Raw genomic sequence first — 20,596 nt, 5'->3', positions numbered from 1 at the left:
TTTAATATAGATTCATAGCTGAAAGCACAAGAGAAGGATTATAGAGTTCATGGACAGCAAGAATTGCCCCTGGAAGTGGGAGCTTTGAATTGTAGGACTAGGGCTTTTATTATAGGACCCAAGGTAGAAACTTGGATGAGACACAGGAAGGTAAATAGAACAGTCTATCTGCCCATGCTGGTATTTCCCTCCCTCATCTCTTCCCAGATCCTCCCCACCTCCTCACTTATCACATTCCATTCTTTCTCTTAAGAAAACAATCAGGCAGGGCTGGAGATATGGCTCTACTGACTGCTCTTCCAGAGGTCCTGAGTTCAATTCCCAGCAACCACATGGTGGCCGACAACAATTTGTAATGGGGTCTGATGCCCTCTTCTGGCATGTCTGACATAGCTTTATGGTTAGGGATAGGAACTTGTGTCTACTTCCCACTCTCACTGCTGGGAGTCCATCTGGTTTGACCTGTGCATGCTTCTCCAGTCTCCATGAGCTCACATGTTGCAGTGAAGTATTTATTAATGAGAGTATAATAGAGGAAGAAAATTGACAGTTTAATTTTATTTTGCTATAGACTCATATATACTTACTTACATATAGACTTATCTCTAACTAAATATATGTATGAAGAAAAATGTCTCCAAAATGCACACACACCTAGAGCAGTGTTCAGTGGCAAATGTTCTATGCTAGATACCTATGTGGTAACTCTCTGTATCAAAAAAGAAAACAAAATTAATAAACAAACAACCCACCTATAAATACCTCTCAGTTTGTAACAATACCTTGAAAATGTTTTTACTATTTATGATGCTAGTTTACTAAGAACAAAAATTGCAAGTCAAGTCGGGAGAAATGAAATTGGCAGTGGCTACTGAAATGTGCTTGCTAGCCTAGAGTTAGTCAGATGGGAGAGTGAGGAAAGGTCCAGCTCAAAACATTTCCTTGCAGACTGCTCTGTACTTCACATTCGAGGCAGGTCTGCCCTAGGCTGGGCCTACCATCACTTCAGCTAAGCCACCCCTGTCTCTTCTGTTGTGAGTGGCCTTAAACACTTATGGCCTTGCATGGGTCTCATTCTTTTTCTCTTGACTGACCCTAAATGGCTTAGGGACATTGGTCACTCAGACACTACAGTTTGTCCCAAGTCTTATGGCACTTTCTGATTTATATATCTACATTTTCATTGTATAAATCAAAAATAAGCAAGATACAATCTGAGTTATATGAAATGTTTCCTTCTTTCAAGGATATGGATGATAGGAGTTTCAAAACTTTTGATATCGGCCATTTATTCACGGATGTCTCTGTCTTTCCTGTTGCTCTGCCTTGCAGTGGGGTCACTTCTATTCTGGACCTGCCTAAAGCACTGCTCTCTGACATTTACCCAGTTTTCTTGCATATTTATCCATCACGCCAGACTTTGACATTCTCAGTATCTTTTTTCCCTGTGTCTCCCATCATCTACCTAGTATACATGAATCTATCCACCCATCTTTTTACCTATCCACATTATTTTCTCATCTACATTTTCTGTAGCCTTTGACTTTCACATAGATATAATAAAGAAATATACCTGTGTATATGTGGTCCAATGTTTCATATATGCATGTGTGGGGATGTTGGAGGTCAAATGCTGGTGTGCTTCCTCATGTGCAGTCTACCTTGTTTTCTTGAGAAGGGTTCTATTGCTGGATTGGAATTCCTGAATTTTCATTAACTCAATTTCTGTAATTGGACACTTGTCTTCAAAAGAGAACTGTGAGCAAGACCATCCTTACAAGAGTTACTTATAACACTGACTGCTCAGCAAGCCCTGAGTATCTCCATCTCCTAATGCTGAAATGACAGATGTGCATTTTTAACCTCACATTTCCAACAGTGAGGATTCTGGGAATCAAACCTACATCCTCGTGTGTGGGAAACATGCACTTTCATCTGAGCTCCCCCCTTTACCCTACACAAATACCATCAACACCTTTATGTGTAATTCCTCCTAAGAGAACCTAAACATAAAGAATTTGATCTTCAATGTTTTCATAAATTGATGCTAAAAATAAAATATTTATAAATACAAAAGGATTTCAGAAATTAACTTAAATCACCTAGAATTCTTAATGTCTATCTTTAATATACAACATACTAAGTATCTTTGAATCACATAGAGCTTGACGAAGAGTGCTTGGCCAGGCTAGGCTACTGAACAAGACCCTATCTCACAAAGAAAAAAAGGGAAAGAACAAAAAAGGACTGTCAAGTAGAAAATAAAACAAACCATTTTTATTTAGACAAAACTGTAATAAATTGATTTTCCAATATGGATTCTTTTGCAACTATTACAAGTTTCCTTACAGCCTAGTTCTCCAATGCATAGCATTGCCTAGCTAACTCTCCTGTCTTTGTATTGAGAGTGTGTGAGTGTATACTTGTATGGGGCATCTTTCCTGTTATTTAGTGAGTAGGGGTTGCCTACTCAGTGTTTTTTGGAGGCTTGCTATGCTTACTAGCAAAAGTTGTTTGGGAAGAAAGCATAATAATGCATGCAAAAGTAACTCCTAGACTCTCTATGAACTTTGAAAGCTGAATTTCAAAGAGGCCATTTCAGTGTCTTATGAAATTAGTCACTGGAAGGAATTGATGCAGCTTTTAGAAGAAACAGCAGTTCCAGGAGGGTGTTAATACTCTGCTAGAATGAGCATCAGTAGGCAGGTAAATCAGTCATACAAAATGAAATTATGTATGCACCTATTAAGGATTACCTCCTTGCTAAATAAATGAAAATTTTTTATGATGGACATATTGCTAGTAATTGAAAGTTCTTGATTGCATGGGGTGTAAATGACAGCAGGAACTCAAGGCAACCTGTTTGAATAAATTCATAAAAATAGACTGAAAATGCAGACTTGAAAAGGATTTTTTGCTTGCCTCTAAGTGTTGGAAGCCAGAGACATAAAAGATTTAAATAAAACTCTCAGTGCTAAATTATCTTATAGAGACAAGTCTTGTTTCTTGGTAATATATATAATTCTTTGCTTGTACTGTTTTAAATAATTTAGTGTGTATGATCTAAATAATTTACACTTACTAGTGTGAGTAGAGACCTTAACTGAGCACTGGTTATGAGACATGAATGGGTCTACTTGACTTGATGAGGGATTGGGTACATTTCAGGAGGTTGGGGAGAAACTAAAAGGGAAGTCTACTCTCAATCAAGTAGAGGGGAACGAGTAAGTGTGGAAGGCTTGTAGTGACCATTTGGATTGGTACACTGTCCATGGAGAAACCATAGGTGTAACCCAGGAAAAGTTTTGTTTTATGGAAACATCGCAAGCAATCAAATGACGCTAGACTAGTGGTTCTCAACCCATGGGTCACAACATGTTGTGGGGGCAAAAGACCCTTTCATAGGAGTCACCTATTCAATATCCTGCATAGCACGCAATTACATTATGATTTGTAACAGTAGCAAAATTAGTTATGAAGTAGTAACAAAAATAACGTAATGGTTGAGGGGCCACCACAACATGAGGAAATACATCAAAGGGTCACAGAATTAGGAAGGTTGAGAACCTCGTCTGTAGATTAGAAAAATGCAATGGGCTATGTCCTGCTGGGGGAGTCAGGATCAGTGATGGCAGAAGCTCCATTGTCTGCTGAGTTCTACCTGCTATGGTGGATGGCAATTTGGCCACCACATTCAGTTTCTGTCTCGGTCTTAATTGTCCCATCGTTCTGTACATTGATGTGTTCTATTTCTTTGGGTAAAAGAAAATGGCAGAGCTCTTCCGATCTCAAACCTGGTCTAAGCAACTCTTACGTATAACTCTGAAACCCAAAATGTAAAAGAAGAGGACCGAGTGTCAGATTTTTGCTTAGCTCTGTGCTGATACTGAGTTTCAGTCAAGAATATTAATAGGCAATGGCAATAAAACATAATAGAAATGCCAGAAATTTCCTAAAATACTGCATTTTTTTCTCCTTAAAGAATTTCTCTTGAAGTACAAAAATTTCTCTGTCCCAATAGGCCCTGTTGCTTTCTTATTTTTGGCAGAGTTTCCTCTTGTTGAGAGATAATGGGTTCACATGGTACTGCAAGTCTCATCTGACCCCCTGCTTTCATTTTATTTTGTCACAAGTGACAGGTGTCTAAGCAGAACGACTTTCATTTTTCTTTAGGACTGACGACCTTGAGCTTGTGGAGGTGAAGACTACAGCGGAAAAAAACCCCATAAAACAGTAAACTATTCCTTCAGGATTTTCTTGTTCTGCACAGGTGAGGCTCCTGCCTTGTCTTAAGCATAACTGATCTTCAGCTGAAGGGGAGGTCATAGCTAGGCTTAGCTTTTCCCTTAGCTTTCTCTTTGCCCATTCAAGCAAAACTTGAGCAGTTCCCTCTTGCAGTATTTCTTTTTAATTTGTATCTTTGATGTCATTGAAAAGGCATTTCAGGGGTGAGGAACTGTTGCCATGCTCAAGAATCCCTTAAAACATTTTTATTATTTCTTAAATAATACTAACTTTTGTATCTAAAGACCATTAAGGTCAATAAAGCTAGTTTTAGAACACCCACTGATGGAATTTCTGGAGCTGTGCATGAATTTAATTTCTGAAGAGCAACACTAGGGGTCGCCCTTCCTTATTTATTTCCGTCATTGTCCAAGTCTAATTGACATTCCATTAATCTCCAAAGAAAGTAAACACTTTTGTAAGAAAAAAAGCAAACGACTTTCATTCTAAAAATTTTTGTATTTTTGTCTCTGTCTTACAGAGAAGACCAAATTTGTAACTGAACTTTATGAATATGAAACCACTATTGAGCATTTTGAACAAAACAGTTAGGGAATAAAAAAGAAATCTGTTTGAATCAGATCTTTTAAAACAGTAAACATTTTAGGGTTTTTTTTTATTTGAATGTTATTATTATTATTATTATTATTATTATTAGGTATTTATTTCATTTACATTTCCAATGCTATCCCAAAAGTCCCCCACTCCCTCCCACACACACCCCCCCACACCCACTCCCACCTCTTGGCCCTGGCGTTCCCCTGTACTGAGGCATATAAAGTTCAACAACCAATGGGCCTCTCTTTCCGCTGATGGCCGACTAGGCCATCTTCTGATACATATGCAGCTAGAGACACGAGCTCAGGGGTGGCGTGGGGGTGGGTGGGCACCGGTTAGTTCATATTGTTGTTCCACCTATAGGGTTGCAGATCCCTTTAGCTCTTTGGGTACTTTCTCTAGCTCCTCCATTGGGGGCCCTGTGATCCATCCAATAGCTGACTGTGAGCATCCACTTCTGTGTTTGCTAGGCCCTGGCATAGTCTCACAAGAGACAGCTATACCAGGGTCCTTTCAGCTAAATCTTGCTAGTGTATACAATGGTGTCAGCGTTTGGAAGCTGATTATGGGATGGATCCCCGGATATGGCAGTCTCTAGATGGTCCATCCTTTCGTCTCAACTCCAAACTCTGTCTCTGTAGCTCCTTCCATGGGTGACTTGCTACCAATTCCAAGAAGGAGCAAAGTATCCACACCTTGGTCTTCGTTCTTCCCAAGCTTCTTGTCATTTTAGTGTTTATATAGACTTCAAATAACTAAATTTAAAACGGAGTTTTCCACATAATATTATTATTTTGGAAATGAATAAATACCTTAACAAAACAGTATTGACAAAATATTTAAATAACTAATGATTACATATAACTAAGGATTTAAACATGTTGTCTAAGGATAAATTTTTTTAAAAAAATTTTAGATTTTTAGATTTTTCTTTATTTACATTTCTAATGTTATCTCCTTTCCTAGTTTCCCCTCTAAAATCCCCTATCTCCTTCCCCCTCCCCCTGCTCCCCAACCCACCTACTCCTGCTTCCTGGCCCAGGCATTCCCCTATACTGGGGCATAGAACCTTTAGAGAACCAAGGGCCTCTCCTCTCATTGATGACCAATTAAGCCATCCTCAGCTACATATGCCGCTAGAGCCATGAGTCCCACCATGTGTTTTCTTTGATTGATGGTTTAGTCTTAGGGAGCTCTGGGAATACTGGTTAGTTCATATAGTTGTTCCTCCTATGGGGCTGCAGACCTGTTCAGCTCCTTGGTTGTTTTCTCTAGCTCATTCATGGGGGATCCTGTGGTCCGTCCAAAGGATGGCTATGAGCATCCACTTCTGTCTTTGTCAGGCACTGGCAGAGCTTCTGAGGAGACAGCTATATCAGGCTCCTGTTATCAAGCTCTTGTTGGCATCCGCAGTAGTGTCTGGGTTTGGTGGTTGTTTATGGGATAGATCCCCAGGTGGGGCAGTCTCTGAATGGTCATTCCTTCAGTCTCTGCTCCAAACTTTGTCTCTGTAACACCTTCCATGGGTATTTTGTTCCCTCTTGTAAGAAGGATTGGAGTATCCACACTTTGGTCTTCCTTCTTCTTGAGTTTCATGGGCTTTGCAAAATGTATCTTGGGTATTCTGAGCTTCTGAGTTAATATCCACTTATCAGTGAGCGCATATCATGTGTGTTCTTTTGTAATTGGGTTACCTCATTTAGGATGATACCCTCCAGATCCATCCATTTGTCTAAGAATTTCATAAATTCATTCTTTTTAATAGCTGAGTAGTACTTTATTGTGTAAATGTACCACATTTTCTGAATCCATTCCTCTGTTGAGGGACATCTGGGTTCTTTTCAAATAAGGCAGCTATGAACATAGTCAAACATGTATCCGTATTAGAAGTTGGATCATCTTCTGGGTATATGGCCAGGAGAGGTATTGCTGGGTCATCAGGTATTACTATGACCAGTTTTCTGAGGAACTGCCAAACTGATTTCCAGAGTGGTTGTACCAGCTTGTAATCCTATCAGCAATGGTGGAATGTTACTCTTTCACATCCTTGCCAGCATCTGCTGTCCTGAGTTTTTGATCTTAGCCATTCTGACTGGTGTGAGGTGGAATCTCAGGGTTGTTTTGATTTGCATTTCCCTGATGATTAAGGATGTTGAAATTTTTTTTTTAGGTACTTCTCAGCCATTCGGTATTCCTCAGTTGAGAATTCTTTGCTTAGCTCTGTACCCCATTTTTTAATAGGGTTATTTGGTTTTATGGAGTCTAACTTCTTGAGCTCTTTGTATATATTTGATATTAGCCCCCTATCAGATTTAGGATTGGTAAAGATCTTTTCCCAAACTGTTGGTTGCCATGTTGTCTTATTGACAGTGTCCTTTGCCTTATAGAATCTTTGCAATTTTATGAGGTCCCACTTGTTGATTCTTGGTCTTATAGCACAAGCCATTAGTGTTCTGTTCAGGAATTTTTCCCCTGTTCCCATATCTTTGAGGCTCTTCCCCACTTTCTACTTTATAAGTTTCTTTGTCTCTGGATTTATGTGAAGTTACTTAATCCACTTAGATACCAGATTTGTGCAAGGAGATAAGAATGGATCAATTCTCATTTTTCTACATGCTAACTGCCAGTAGAGCCAGCACCATGTGTTGAAAATGCTGTCTTTTCCCCACTGCATGGTGATAGCTTCTTTGTTAAAGATCAAGTGAATATAGGTGTGTAGGTTCATTTCTGGGTCTTCAGTTCTATTGCATTGACCTACCTGTCTGTCATTGTACCAGTACCATGCAGTTTTTATTACAATTGCTCTGTAGTACAGCTTCAGGTCAGGGATGGTGATTCCACCAGAGGTTCTTTTATTGTTGAGAATAGTTTTTGCTATCCTACATCTTTTGTGATTCCAGATGAATTTGCAAATTGACCTTTCTAACCCTGTGAAGATTTGAGTTGGAATTTTTATGGGGATTACATTGAATCTGTAGATTGCTTTTGGCAAGACAGCCATTTTTACTATATTAATTCTTCCAATTCATGAACATGGGAGATATTTCCATCTTCTGAGATCTTCTTCGATTTCTTTCTTCAGAGACTTGAAGTTCTTATTATATAGATCTTCTGCTTGCTTAAGTAGAGTCACACCAAGGATTTTTTTAATATTATTTGTGAGTATTGTGAAGGGTGTTGTTTCCCTAATTTCTCTCTCAGCCTGTTTATTCTTTGTGTAGAGAAAGGCCACTGATTTGTTTGAGGTAATTTTATATCCAGCTACTTCACTGAAGTTATCAGGTTTAGGAGTTCTCTGGTGAAATTTTTGGAGTCACTTATGTATACTATCATATAATCTGCAAATAGTGATATTTTGACTTCTTCCTTTCCAATTTGAATCCCATTGATCTTCTTTTGTTGTCTAATTGCTTTGGCTAGGAGTTTAAGCTCTATATTATATAGATAGGGAGAGAGTGGGCAGCCTTGTCTAGTCCCTGATTTTAGTGGGATTGCTTTAAGTTTCTCTCCATTTAGTTTGAGGTTGGCTACTGATTTGCTATATATTACTTTTATTATCTTTATATATGGGCCTTGAATTCCTGATTTTTCTAAGTCTTTTATCATAAGCAGGTGTTGGATTTTGTTAAATGCTTTGTCAGCATCTAATGAGATTATTATGTGGTTTTTGTCTTTGAGTTTGTATGTATACTAGATTAATCAGATGTTCAGGGTCATCTTCAGTGGTATATAGAGTTCAAGGCCAGCTTGGACTACAGGAGCCCTTATCTTAAATAAGCAAACAAAACCAAAACTATATAATACTGTTTATAAGAAACCTTAAAGATTCCATTAGAAAGCCGCTAGAACTAACAACCACAATTAAGAAAGCAGTGGAATACAAAATCAACATTTGCAAACCAGAAGCTATCTTATATATAGCAAACACACTGAGAAATAAATAAAGAACAATTCCACTATCCATAGCTAAAAACACAAAAATAAACATAGCCAAGGATGTGAGAAACCTCAAATGAATACAAAATTCTGAAAAAAATAGATTAAAGATGACACTAAATATGCAAAGAGCTCTGAAATCAGCATGGCTGGATTAATACCATGAAATGGCTATATTGTCACAAGTTATCTTCAGGATCAATGCAAAACCTTTCAAAGATCTGAGGATATTCCTTTACAGAAGAAGAAAAAAAATCCAAAAGTTAATCTGTAGGGGGAAAAAGGCCCTGGATAGTCAAAGCAATCCTGAGAAAAAGAACAACATTGGAAGTACAGTTATCCTTACCCTCAAGTTATAGCACAAAGCTATAGTGACACAAACACATCATGGCACAATCATGCAAATAGCCACACAGATCAGTGGAGTAGAGTAGATGGCCCAGAAGTAAACCACACTGTTAGAGCACATGGTTTTGGGCAAAGATTCCAAAAATCTCACATTGGAGAAAAAAATCTCCTTCAATAATACACACACACACACACACACACACACACACACACACACACACACACACACACAAAGAAATTGAATTCCAAATGCTATACAAGCATGGGATTCAATAAGTATGTTAATTAAATGAACAGGGAGTCCTCAAAAGATATCAGAGATATACTTACATATCCATATGTGCAGGGATTTGAGATATCATTTCACTACATAGCCCTGGCAGTCCCGAAATTCACTGTGAAGATCAGGATGGTCTTGAAATTACAGTAATCTGCCGCCTCTCCCTCTTGAGTGCAGGCCTTAAAGAGGTATACTACAATGCCTGGTCATTCATATTTACTGGATTACTACTCACAGTAGTCAAGGAATTTGTCAGTAGCTAAATGGACAAAGAAAATGTGATGGATACACACAATGGAGTTTTATCCTGCCATGCAGAATAAAGAGATTGTGCCATTTGATAATGAGTGGGTACAAGTGGAGGTCAAGAGAGGAGAAAAAAGGAAACATGGAGAGTGAAATCAGGCAAAGTTTATGATATCACTGAATGAAAACATGGTGTTGAACCTCACCAGTATGTGATGAATATATGAAGATAAACGTCCTGCCTTGGCCTCTTCTGATTTGGATTTTTTTTTTTTTTGCTTCAAATATAATTTTGCTTAGTCTTTTGTTCATCCTAATGATAAAAGTAGAAAATTGGGTTGCTAATTCTTGTGTGTTAAGCACAGAGTATTTACAACATTTTCATTTCATAAATGAATGAACTAAGATTGTTGTGTTTTCTTAGTGCCAGAGGCTGGATTTGAAACTATGCAAGTGAACTGAGAATCCTTGTTCCTAAGGTTTGGTCAAGTTGTTAGCCTGAAGATCACAAAAATTCATTATTAACTACATATCATACCTTGTAAGCCACCTTAAGGCAAATGTAGGTCTGGGGATGTATCTTAATGTTATATAACAATTTCTTCTGAATTGAAGCATCCTATCATAGGGGGGGGGTCCTTAAGACCCAGGAAGTAATACAGCATATAATACTCAAGAAGTAGAAATAACACAGGTGTCTGAAAGTCTCAAAAAGCATACAGGACTCACAAAGGCCTCCTCCAAGGTTATAGAAGCAAGGCAACTTCAGGGATGCAGCTATTGTAAGTTGTCTAGTGTGTGCTTTTGTGAGTCATCCATGTGCCTTCAACTATGTGCTCACTCATCCTTAAGGAACCTCCACAAGCTCACTCCTTCACTAACCTATTCTTAGGTCCATCATCAGTAGCATATCTGGTGTAAGTTAACATTTGCTTACATCTCCCTAGGAAAAGTCACACAACACTGTGGGTAGAGTGCTTGCCCAGCATGGGTTCTATTCTTCGCACTGTATAAACTTTTGTGTGCCTATAGTCCCATTTGGGAGGTGGAGGCAGAATGATCAGAAGTCCAAGGTTTTTGTCAGCTATATAATGAGTTCAGTGCCAACATTATAATTTCAAAGGAGTTGTTTACTGTTATTGTTGAGATTAGTTCTTATGTAGCCTAGCATGCTCTAAAACTTGGTGTGTAATTGAGGATTATCTTGAATTTCTAAATACAGTGCTAGGGTTGCAGACTTGTCCATTCATTCTTAGTGTTGCATCAGCTGAGGATTCACCCAGAGCATCATGCATGTTAGAAAGCACTTTGGGTCCTGAGCTATAGCCCTATCCCCAAAGAAGTATTGTTTTACACACACACACACACACACACACACACACACACACACACACACACACAGATATATCTCACATATTATATAATTATATTCATTAACTAGTATATATTTTATTATTTTATGCATGTATTATATAATACATTATCTATAATATATATTTACCATGTGTCATAATATATAATATTATTATATTATCATGATAGTATATATATTATTTGGGGAAATATGTATATAAAATGGGATCACTATGACCGCTACATGGCAATAGTATGGTGTCACAGAAGATACTACGTTATTTCCTGAAAGTCAACCACACTAACCTGAAGGGAAAAATCTAATTCACACAGAGCCTATTTAGAAAACTGACTGAAGAAGTTCAACAGTTCAGCAATAGTCATGTTTGTGTGTGTTTGAAAGGCAGCATGGCATCACTGGTGATTTGATGAGATTAACTTTATTTTTGAGACATTTTCTCTTCACTTATCTATTTTTCATAATTAAGAAGAATGAATTTCTCTTTTCTCTGTGATACTGTAGCAATATATATGTACACACACACACACACACACACACACACACACACACAAACATATATATATATATATATATATATTCAGCCCCTATTGATTATGTCCCCAGTTTCATACACTGAATCTACAAGCTCACTGAAGCTAAGACTATGTATCTTTCTCTGGCATTCCTAATAACTGTCTTCATACTAAGCACATAAGAAACAGAAGAGGTAGGCTATGAATGAATGTGCTCTCAGTTTTTAGGAACTCTGCCATTGAGATACTGCTCTATAGTCTTACAGGAGAAATTGGGGCCAGGTTCATGGAGATGCTGTAAGGCAAGTGTAGTCAGTTAGTGATGGAGGAGAGACAGCGATATCCCAAGGTGATTCTGCAGTGTGGAAGATGAAAAGGAAGGAAAGAGAAGGGATGGTTATAAAGAAAATAAAAGAGAAGGGAATGGAAAAGGCCGGTGAGAAGTGGAATGTTGGTTATTCATCTGACCAAGGTGACTGCTTTTTGGTTTTGTTTTGTTATTTCTTTGGACAATTCCCAAGTGACAACCTAGACATTATTCTGAAGAAGTCAAAATAATATTTCTCCAAACTGAATGTGTTCTGGAGAATTAAAGCTTCCTCAGAGTTTTGTTTTCAGAGTTGACAGAAACTCTGTTTGAGGATGGAAGAACCAGCCCCCTGTATTCTAGATGTGTATTGAGGCATTTTTCTGTTGGTATCCACACATGTTGCTTTTGTTGATATTTTATTTGAATTGATAAAACAAATCTTAAGAAATCTGCCAGTTTCTAGTGTTGGCCAATACTGTCTTCACACACACTCAGTAGTTTGGGATTTCTGAAACTCTAAGAGTTCAGAGGTCCTAAAAGAGTTACACACTTGCCTTTGTGTTGCCTTTATTCTGCTTTATTCACTCATTCCCTCTTTCCTCTCAAAGCATGCATATCTGGTGAGAGAATGGAGTAAAGAAGGAAGAAGTTCTTTCTGGACTTATGAGTGACTGCATGGACCTTGCACTGGGATTGAATATTTCAAGCTTCTTTTTGCTCATAGATACTTCTGAAGTGTCCTTAGTAACCATCATTCCAGGCAACCCAGATTTTAACCAGTCTTTGTCTTGAGAGGGAAAGGCTTTGCCCCACTTTGATATTTAGGGATATACTATCTTCTAAATGACTTTTAAATAACATATTGTTTGGTCTGGAAAAGAAAACAGAAACAGCTTTCACCCACTTCCCTTATAATGGATGAAATGGAACATGCTTCAAACATTCTTCATTAAATTCCCTTAATTCTCCAACCTCCAGGCCAGTGAGTGCTTAGGATACTATATACCAGGCATCACTTGCCATTCTCTGCATATCATCTTGAGAGTCTTGAACCTGATTTTGCAAGTATTCTCAACATGTCCTTCTTCTCACTCATCACCTTAGCCCAGGCATAACTTAAGCAGGCATCATCTGGGAACCCATAGGCGATCTGGCCAGGAAAACAGGAAGGCTAACTGCAGATCTTCAAGTTTACCTCCTCTTTTCCAAAATCAATATATCCCCCAGTCTCATTCCTAGCTCTGTAACAGACTATGTACTATGGCCTCCCCTTCCTCTCTGCCCAGTGGATAATGTAGACCTCCTTCTTCAACCTTTTTTTCCCATTCAACCATGGGGCAAATAAAGATACTATGTGATAAGACCTAATTAAATACTATTTATCTTTAGGTTGGAAAATGCCAACATAAATATGTTAACCACTTCCAACAAAACAAAAGGATTAAGTAATCTCAGAACAACAAATTGAAAGAGGGGGATTCTCTCTCTCTCTCTCTCTCTCTCTCTCTCTCTCTCTCTCTCTCTCTCTCTCCCCAACCCCTTTCTCTCCCCCCCACAGAACAAGTTAACCGAAATCAAAAAGATCATTCATTGATGTCTCTCAACATCAATGGTCTCATTTTCCCAGTAAAAATGATTTAGACTAACAATGGATGCTAAAACAAAAATCCATCCTTCTGCTGTATCCAAGAAAAACACCTCAACACCAATGATAGTCATCACTTCATGGGAAAAAATGGAAAAATTTATGCAAAGCAAATGGATCTAAGAATCTGCTATAGTGATTTTAATATCTGACAAAATAGACTTCAGACTAAAACTAATCAGAAGAGATAAGAAAGGACACTACAGACTCATTATCTTAATTTCGATTACTGTTGCTGTGACAAAACACCATGATCAAAGCAACTTGGGGGAAGACGGGGTTTTATTCAGCTTACACTTCCACATCACAACTCATCATCAAAGGAAGTTAGGATGGGAACTCAAACAGGGCAGGAAACTAGATATAGATACTACAGAGGAGAGTTGTTTAATGGCTTACTTTGTATGGCTTCCTCATCCTTCTTTCTTGTGGAACTCAGGACCATCAGGCCAGAGATGGCAACACCCATAATGGATTAGGCCTCTTCTCATCATCACTAGTTAAGAAAATGCTTTACAGGATATGAGGAAATCAGAAGACAACTGGAGGCAGGGTCAGTTCTCATTTTCTACCAATGCTGGTCCCAGGGATAAAATTCAGTCCATCAGGTTTGGTGTCAAGCTCCTTATCTGACTTGGCTGTCTTGTGGCCCAAAATAATTTCCTAATACAGTATTCATTAACTTGTAGAATTTTCATTTAAAATGGTGAAAAATCATATAACATCAAGCCTGTTCTCTTGCTTTGTAGCCCAGTCCAGCATTGAACTTGTGGTGATCCTCAGTTACACATGTGATCAACTATGCCCAAATAATAGCTACATTTTTGACCCTTGCAAGTATGCAGCTCATTGTTAATTGGAGCCACACTGTTGTATTCTAAGTGTCTGTGACACAACATCTTTGTCCAGGCAGTGTGCATTGATGTGACCCCGTGATGCTTTTCTGCTTTATGATGACACACACTACAAGCTCTTGAAATCGTCTATACCTATTTATTCTTTTTGCATTCTCTTGAACTTGAACATTACTTGTGTGTTTCACTTTGGCTTTCTACTAAAAACTACAATATTGGGCTTGAGATCTGACTCAGCTGTGAACAGCACTTATTGCAGCTGCAGAGACCCACCCACCTACATTCAGTTCCCAGCACCCACCTCATTGGCAGACAACCATTTGTAAATACAGTTTCAGGATATATGATACTCACATACCCCCTCAGGTACCTGCAAGTTTATAGTTCACATAAACTTACACAGTCACACACAGAAGAATACACACCACACGTACACACACATTCACACAATCGCACACAAGAACACATACCGAAGTACACATGCAAATGTATATACATGCAAACACACATTCACAGACCTATAAGCGCACACAAAGACACACAGGCACATGCAAATCCACACTCAAGAAGTAACACCCAAGTAAACACATACACAGATACACACACACACACACACACACACACACACACACACACACACTTGTGTGTATGTGCACTGGTATACACACATACACATGCAAATACAAATAATAAAAAAAATTAAAACTACTTTCCTCAGGCCCTATTGCCTTACATCCCCAGTATTTACTCAGTCCTCTAGGGTTTTCTTATTTTGCTTTCAATTCAATAACCACTGAAAAATAATAAATATAATATGTACTGTTTATTAAGACTAAACCAAGATATAGCTAACTGCAGTTGTGTAACCACATTCTTCCTGAAAGTTTAGCATGAGCTCATCACATAAACAATTAAGGCAGGGGGCCTTGATATGAGATATTATGTATTAGTTTACTTAAAGAGTATTCATCAATGTGTAAGTAAGAGGTTAACCATAAAGGCAAACTGGGTAGGTTATATCCTATCTAAAATTGAAATATCTTTTCAAATACTAATATGAAAAAGTAAAGTTTTAGTAAGAAACCGAAAGCTTCCCATATGTCAGAGCAGGTTAATCCTTCTCTCTGATATTTGATGGAATTTTTCTGTAATGTATGTGCATGTCTCTTTCTCTGTCTGTCTGTCTGTCTGTCTGTCTGTCTGTCTGTCTCTCTCTCTCTCTCTCTCTCTCTCTCTCTCTCTCTCTCTCTCTGTGTGTGTGTGTGTGTGTGTGTGATAAGAGAGTGTCACTTTCCTTAAAGCTGGCATTACAGGTGATAATCATCTTGTTTCATGGTAGCAGGGATCCAGACTCTGGTTGTCTTGACCCGGCATCAAGCTTTCCTGAGTACTTAGGCATGAATCCAGTCCCATATGTCTTCTCGCCCGCTTCTTTTTCAAAACTTGTTTCATGATCTTTGAACAGTTACCCTTAATCCAAGGATCTATGGCTAGTGTTTGGCCCAGTCTAGACCAGTTACCTCTTTACTTCCTTTGAATATAAAGAGCTGTCATTTGGTCCAAATAAGAGAAGATAATATATACCTCTGCATGTTCATAGCAGAAACGAAGCTGCAGCTGAGTGTGAGTAGCAGAGTTATGACACATTGATTCTCTTTGCTTTAAACTGTTACTTTAGAACAGTGTAAGACTGGGGTAGCTACTTGATTGTTCTAAACATCTGATGGCCCCATGGGAGAACCTCAGCACTAAGGGGACAACACTGTGCAGCAGTTTCCTGGTGTACACAAAGCTGGTGGATCCTCTCCCAGAGGGAAGGAAGAGGAAGGAAGAGAGAGGGAATTATGAGAGAATCTGAGATAATCGCCATTCTTAACTCTGGTGATCCTGTTTGAGAACTAAAATTTATTAATTATCAAAATAAATATCTTCAGCTACCCTAGAAGTTTTCTCTGTTATGAAACTGTCATTTTTATTCCTGTGAGAGGCAAAGACAAAATGATTAAACGTTCACAGGGACTCTGAGCTATGAGCAAGTCAGTATCTCAAAAATAAAGTGAAACAAAAGGAATACTACTCATGGTCATTTAAAATTTTCTATTAAAACTAAGAAAAACATATACAATTATAATAAAACAAAATTAGCAGACTTATTGTACCTAGGTAAAAATGTTAGTGCCTAGATAACAGTTACCAGGTTAGCCTGCTATTGTAAAGGAACTTTCTCATACATTTCTGCTCTTACTAGGAAATCTCCTGATGCCAAGATTGATTGTATATTCTGTTATGTTCTCTGTCCTTGGAAACCAATCATAATAGAAGTCAGTAGAACTGTTTTATATAGTTACTAACAATAAGCTTGGATCTGAAGCAACCACCCAGCAATACTTTCTGCATGTGTTTACATGCTTTTATGGTATTTGCCTTTATAAGCTGACCCTGGGATAGAGCCCAATATCAGAGAGACACCTGCACTAGTATAAGAAACATTTGGAATAAGACTTCCATTTTGAGTAGTGCTCAAGTAAAATTTAAGTTCTCAAGACGTCCTTGGGAACTGACATTCTACTTGGCAGACAGAGACATGTATGTGGCTAACTGACATCCTGGTTGGCAAGTTAAAGACATGAAGGTTAGACAAGACAAGTTCCATCCTAACGTTCACGATAAGATATGAATATTAGATAAGGCAATTCCCCTGCCACAGTTGAGTACCCCAAACAATGGAAACAGGATAAGTGTACAACATAAATATATTCCTAAGGAAATCTCCTATCCCTAAATACTGTTTGGTGAAATAGCTTGGCAAACATAAGTGGATTTGGGGTTTAAAAGCCCTGTAAGATCTTAACAGTTCAGTTCCTGAATTTGGACCATGGCCCTGCTTGATCAGTCCTGGGCATATGCTCAATAAACTATGGCTGTCTAACTGAGATCAGTTGTGTGGTTTGTGAAGCAATTCCTATACCCCAACATTATAAAACAGAACAAATAAAAATGGCCAAAAAACAACCTGAGAAGGAAATAGACCTTAGTTCATATTTGTCCCCAAGACCAAAATATTAAGGCATATTAATGACTTGAATATAAGTAAAATGCTAAAAATAAAAAATGCATATTTAAAAATTTTTAAGTAGAAAAGGTCATTCTTTGAGAAAAACAAACAAACCTCAGAAAAAAAATCCCCAAACCCTAATAACAATAAGGGAAAACTTCAGAAGTGATTATATATGCAAATTTAAACAAAACGAGAGAAAATAAAATGAGATGCCTATTTGTGCAATTATATCTATATAATGAGGTTAAAATGAAGCAATTCGGTTTAACTGAGGACTGGACAGTGGCAGTTAAGAGACACACTGCTTGCAGAGGGCTTGGGTTTGATTCCTGCCTTCCACATGGTAGAAGTGTCTGTATCCAGGGGATCTAACAACTCCCTCTGGCCCCCATGTACACTGCATGCATATGGTGTACAAACATGCATGCAGGCAAAATATCCATACACATAAAATATAAATAAGTGTAAATAAAAGAGTAACCTCTAAGAGTTTTTTTAAAGTACATATACCAGAGGATCAAAGAATCCTACTTCTAGGTATGAACTCAAATCATCTCAACAAAGGTGGAATCCAGCAGTCATATGGATTCTAAACACTGTTTAGAATAGCTAGGATAGGAGTCAGTCTTTATGTCAGTCAACAGTAAAATAAAGTAACTCTGTGTGTGTGTGTGTGTATGTGTGTGTGTGTGTGTGTGTGTGTGTGTGTGTGTGTGTGTGTGAGTGAGTGCATACGTATGTATGTATGTGTATGTGATAGGTATTATTTAATCTTAAAAAGCAAATTTTTGTCACTTGTAAAAACTTGCATGCAATGAGAAGACATTATGTCAAGTAAGCTGAGCACATAATGACATGTCCTGACTGTTTTTACTCATATGATAAACTTTAAAGAACTGCTAGCTTGTGTGTAAAGTAGTCATAGGAGAGATTGGAGATGCATAAGTGTGAATAAAGAGGGGCTGATTTTATCATTGTACTAATTAATTAATGTAACAATTCTAGTAAGAAGAAGAATAGGATAAATTTAAAAGCCTTAAAAGGTAATAAAAGTGAAAAAATAATAAAAATAAAATTAAACTCCACTAGGTTAATTGTAATCTTTATAAGGGGATACAAAGAAAAATGAAGTACCGTTTTTCAATGGCCATGATCAAATATATGATAATCTTGTCTGATACGTGTAAACAACACAGATTTTTCAATATATTGTTGGCAGAAAGGTCAACTGATATAAATCTCCTCAGGATCTGGGTGAGTTATTTCCATGTATTTACTCAAGAGTAGACACTGAGGGCTGAACCAGGCAATCCATGAACATAATAGACGTGGTAGACAGAAGTCTCTGACCTCATAGCCTTCCACCCTAGAAAACCTTAATATACAAACTCCCTAACACAATAATGTACCACTAGGAATTTATCATGTGTAAAAGTGTATTAAAGTATACTGAAGTGAACATAAATTTTTTTGTCATATCATAGTCATGGGAAAGTTTGAAACTAGAAAGAAGGTCACCAATAAATAACTGGTTGACTAAATTATATGTACTGTGAAACATTCTTGTGGCTCTGGAAAACAAGAAGTTGCAATATTTATAAATACATTTATACATCAAAACATTATATATATATAATATATATATATACATACATATATATATATATGTATTTACATAGGAATATGGATACCATGCCCCAAAGAATTATTTTCTTTAAAGTTGAAATTATGACAGACTTTTATTTTTCTATGCATTTTGACATGGTTTCAAGGTGTGTTCCAAAGGCATGTGTCGTTTATCCAAAGAAAAATATTGTTTAAGAAATATAAAATGTACATGATGTATTATCACTCAAAGAAATTTTAATTGAAATATCATTGTTTTCTCTCAAATTAATTTAAAATCCTACAAAAAAAAGAATAAAAAAAATAAAACCAGACATCCCCACTATGCCCAATATACTCTACTCTCTCCTTCCAAGTATTGGAATTACACAGTGTAGACTAGGGTTTGGGGAGACAGCAGCTGACAGGAGTGTTTGATTCTAGTTTCACTACATGTCATCTTTTGGCAGGGTCAGCAATGACTGTCAGGGAGCTGGAGCTTCGGACAACAATGTTCCCTAAAGGTCTTCATTCTCTGTTACAGAACCCTTCAAATTTCCGTGGATTCAGAAATAAATGTATGGCTAGCAGTCCAGTCCTAGGAGTACATGACTCAACGTTGTCTGGAAACCTCTCCATCCCAAGTCCAGACTCACTTACCTGACAGAGGATGGTGCTATCGATGGAGCAAACTGTGTCTTCATAGGATCAAGCTTCTGACGATGAAGAAGGTCTTGAGAAAGGAAGACCTTTTTGGTTGAGGCAGGGGAAAGAAGTCAAGCTCTCAGAATTTCAGGAGTGGACAGAGGGAGGTTCTGTGTGGGAAGCTTGAGGGCTGTGGAAGGAGAACTCTGCAGGACAGGCAGGCAGTGCAGCAGAGACCACAGAGCTGCTATATCACCTTCTGCGCATGCAGTCCAGTTTCATAGGATAAATCTTTGAGAAAAAGAGACTTTAAATCAGTAATTATCTACAAGGTCATGTGATCAGCTTGTGGTTTCCTTTTTATTCAGCAGCAAAGGGAGCTAAGGACATTGTATCCGGGTCCAAAAGCATATTTGTTCACTGTATAATTTTGTAAGAAGCTCATTTTAAGCAAAACACTGAATGGTCATAGATTTATGTCTGGCACTATAGCTCATTTGGTAGAGTACTTGCCCAGTATCTGTGGGTTTGTCTTCAGTATTCCATATACTGGCATGGAGGCACATACTTGCATTTATAGTTCACAGAAACAGGTTTAGATACATGAGGCCAAGTCTGAACAAATAGCAACAAAACCTGAAGATTTGTTAATTTTTGATATCTAAAATATGCAAGTATATGTCTTTAAGATTTTAAATTCCAATAAAACACCTCAAATATACAAAATAAGGTGAAATGTGCCTTGTTATAATTCAATCACAGAGAACGTAGTAATATCATAAAACTTTTTTTTTAAATAAAAGAAACTATTTCACTTTTTAAAAGGTTAAGAATAGAATGTGTTAGACTGGGACACACTCTTCTGTATAAAATAGAGCCATCATCACTGGCTGCCTCGTGGCCCCCTTTTAAAAACTAAATGAAATTGATTCATGCAAAG

At 37.7% G+C, this 20,596-nt stretch overlaps 1 long non-coding RNA gene across 1 annotated transcript in view; it reads left to right on the top strand.

Annotated features, from left to right (window-relative positions):
• Nucleotides 1-20,385, top strand: part of Gm30228 — a 63,874-nt gene extending 43,489 nt beyond the window's left edge. Inside the window, exons 2-3 of the long non-coding RNA XR_380228.3 lie at nt 4,174-4,270; nt 19,556-20,385. This is a non-coding gene — a long non-coding RNA (predicted gene, 30228). The remainder of the gene's footprint in view (nt 1-4,173; nt 4,271-19,555) is intronic.
• Nucleotides 20,386-20,596: the final 211 nt, after the last annotated feature.

Source organism: Mus musculus, chromosome 10 (assembly GCF_000001635.26).
Source record: "Mus musculus strain C57BL/6J chromosome 10, GRCm38.p6 C57BL/6J".
In the NCBI taxonomy this organism is placed as follows: domain Eukaryota; kingdom Metazoa; phylum Chordata; class Mammalia; order Rodentia; family Muridae; genus Mus; species Mus musculus.
Note: the sequence above shows the minus strand (reverse complement) of the source record. Positions and strands in the feature narration are given on the sequence as shown.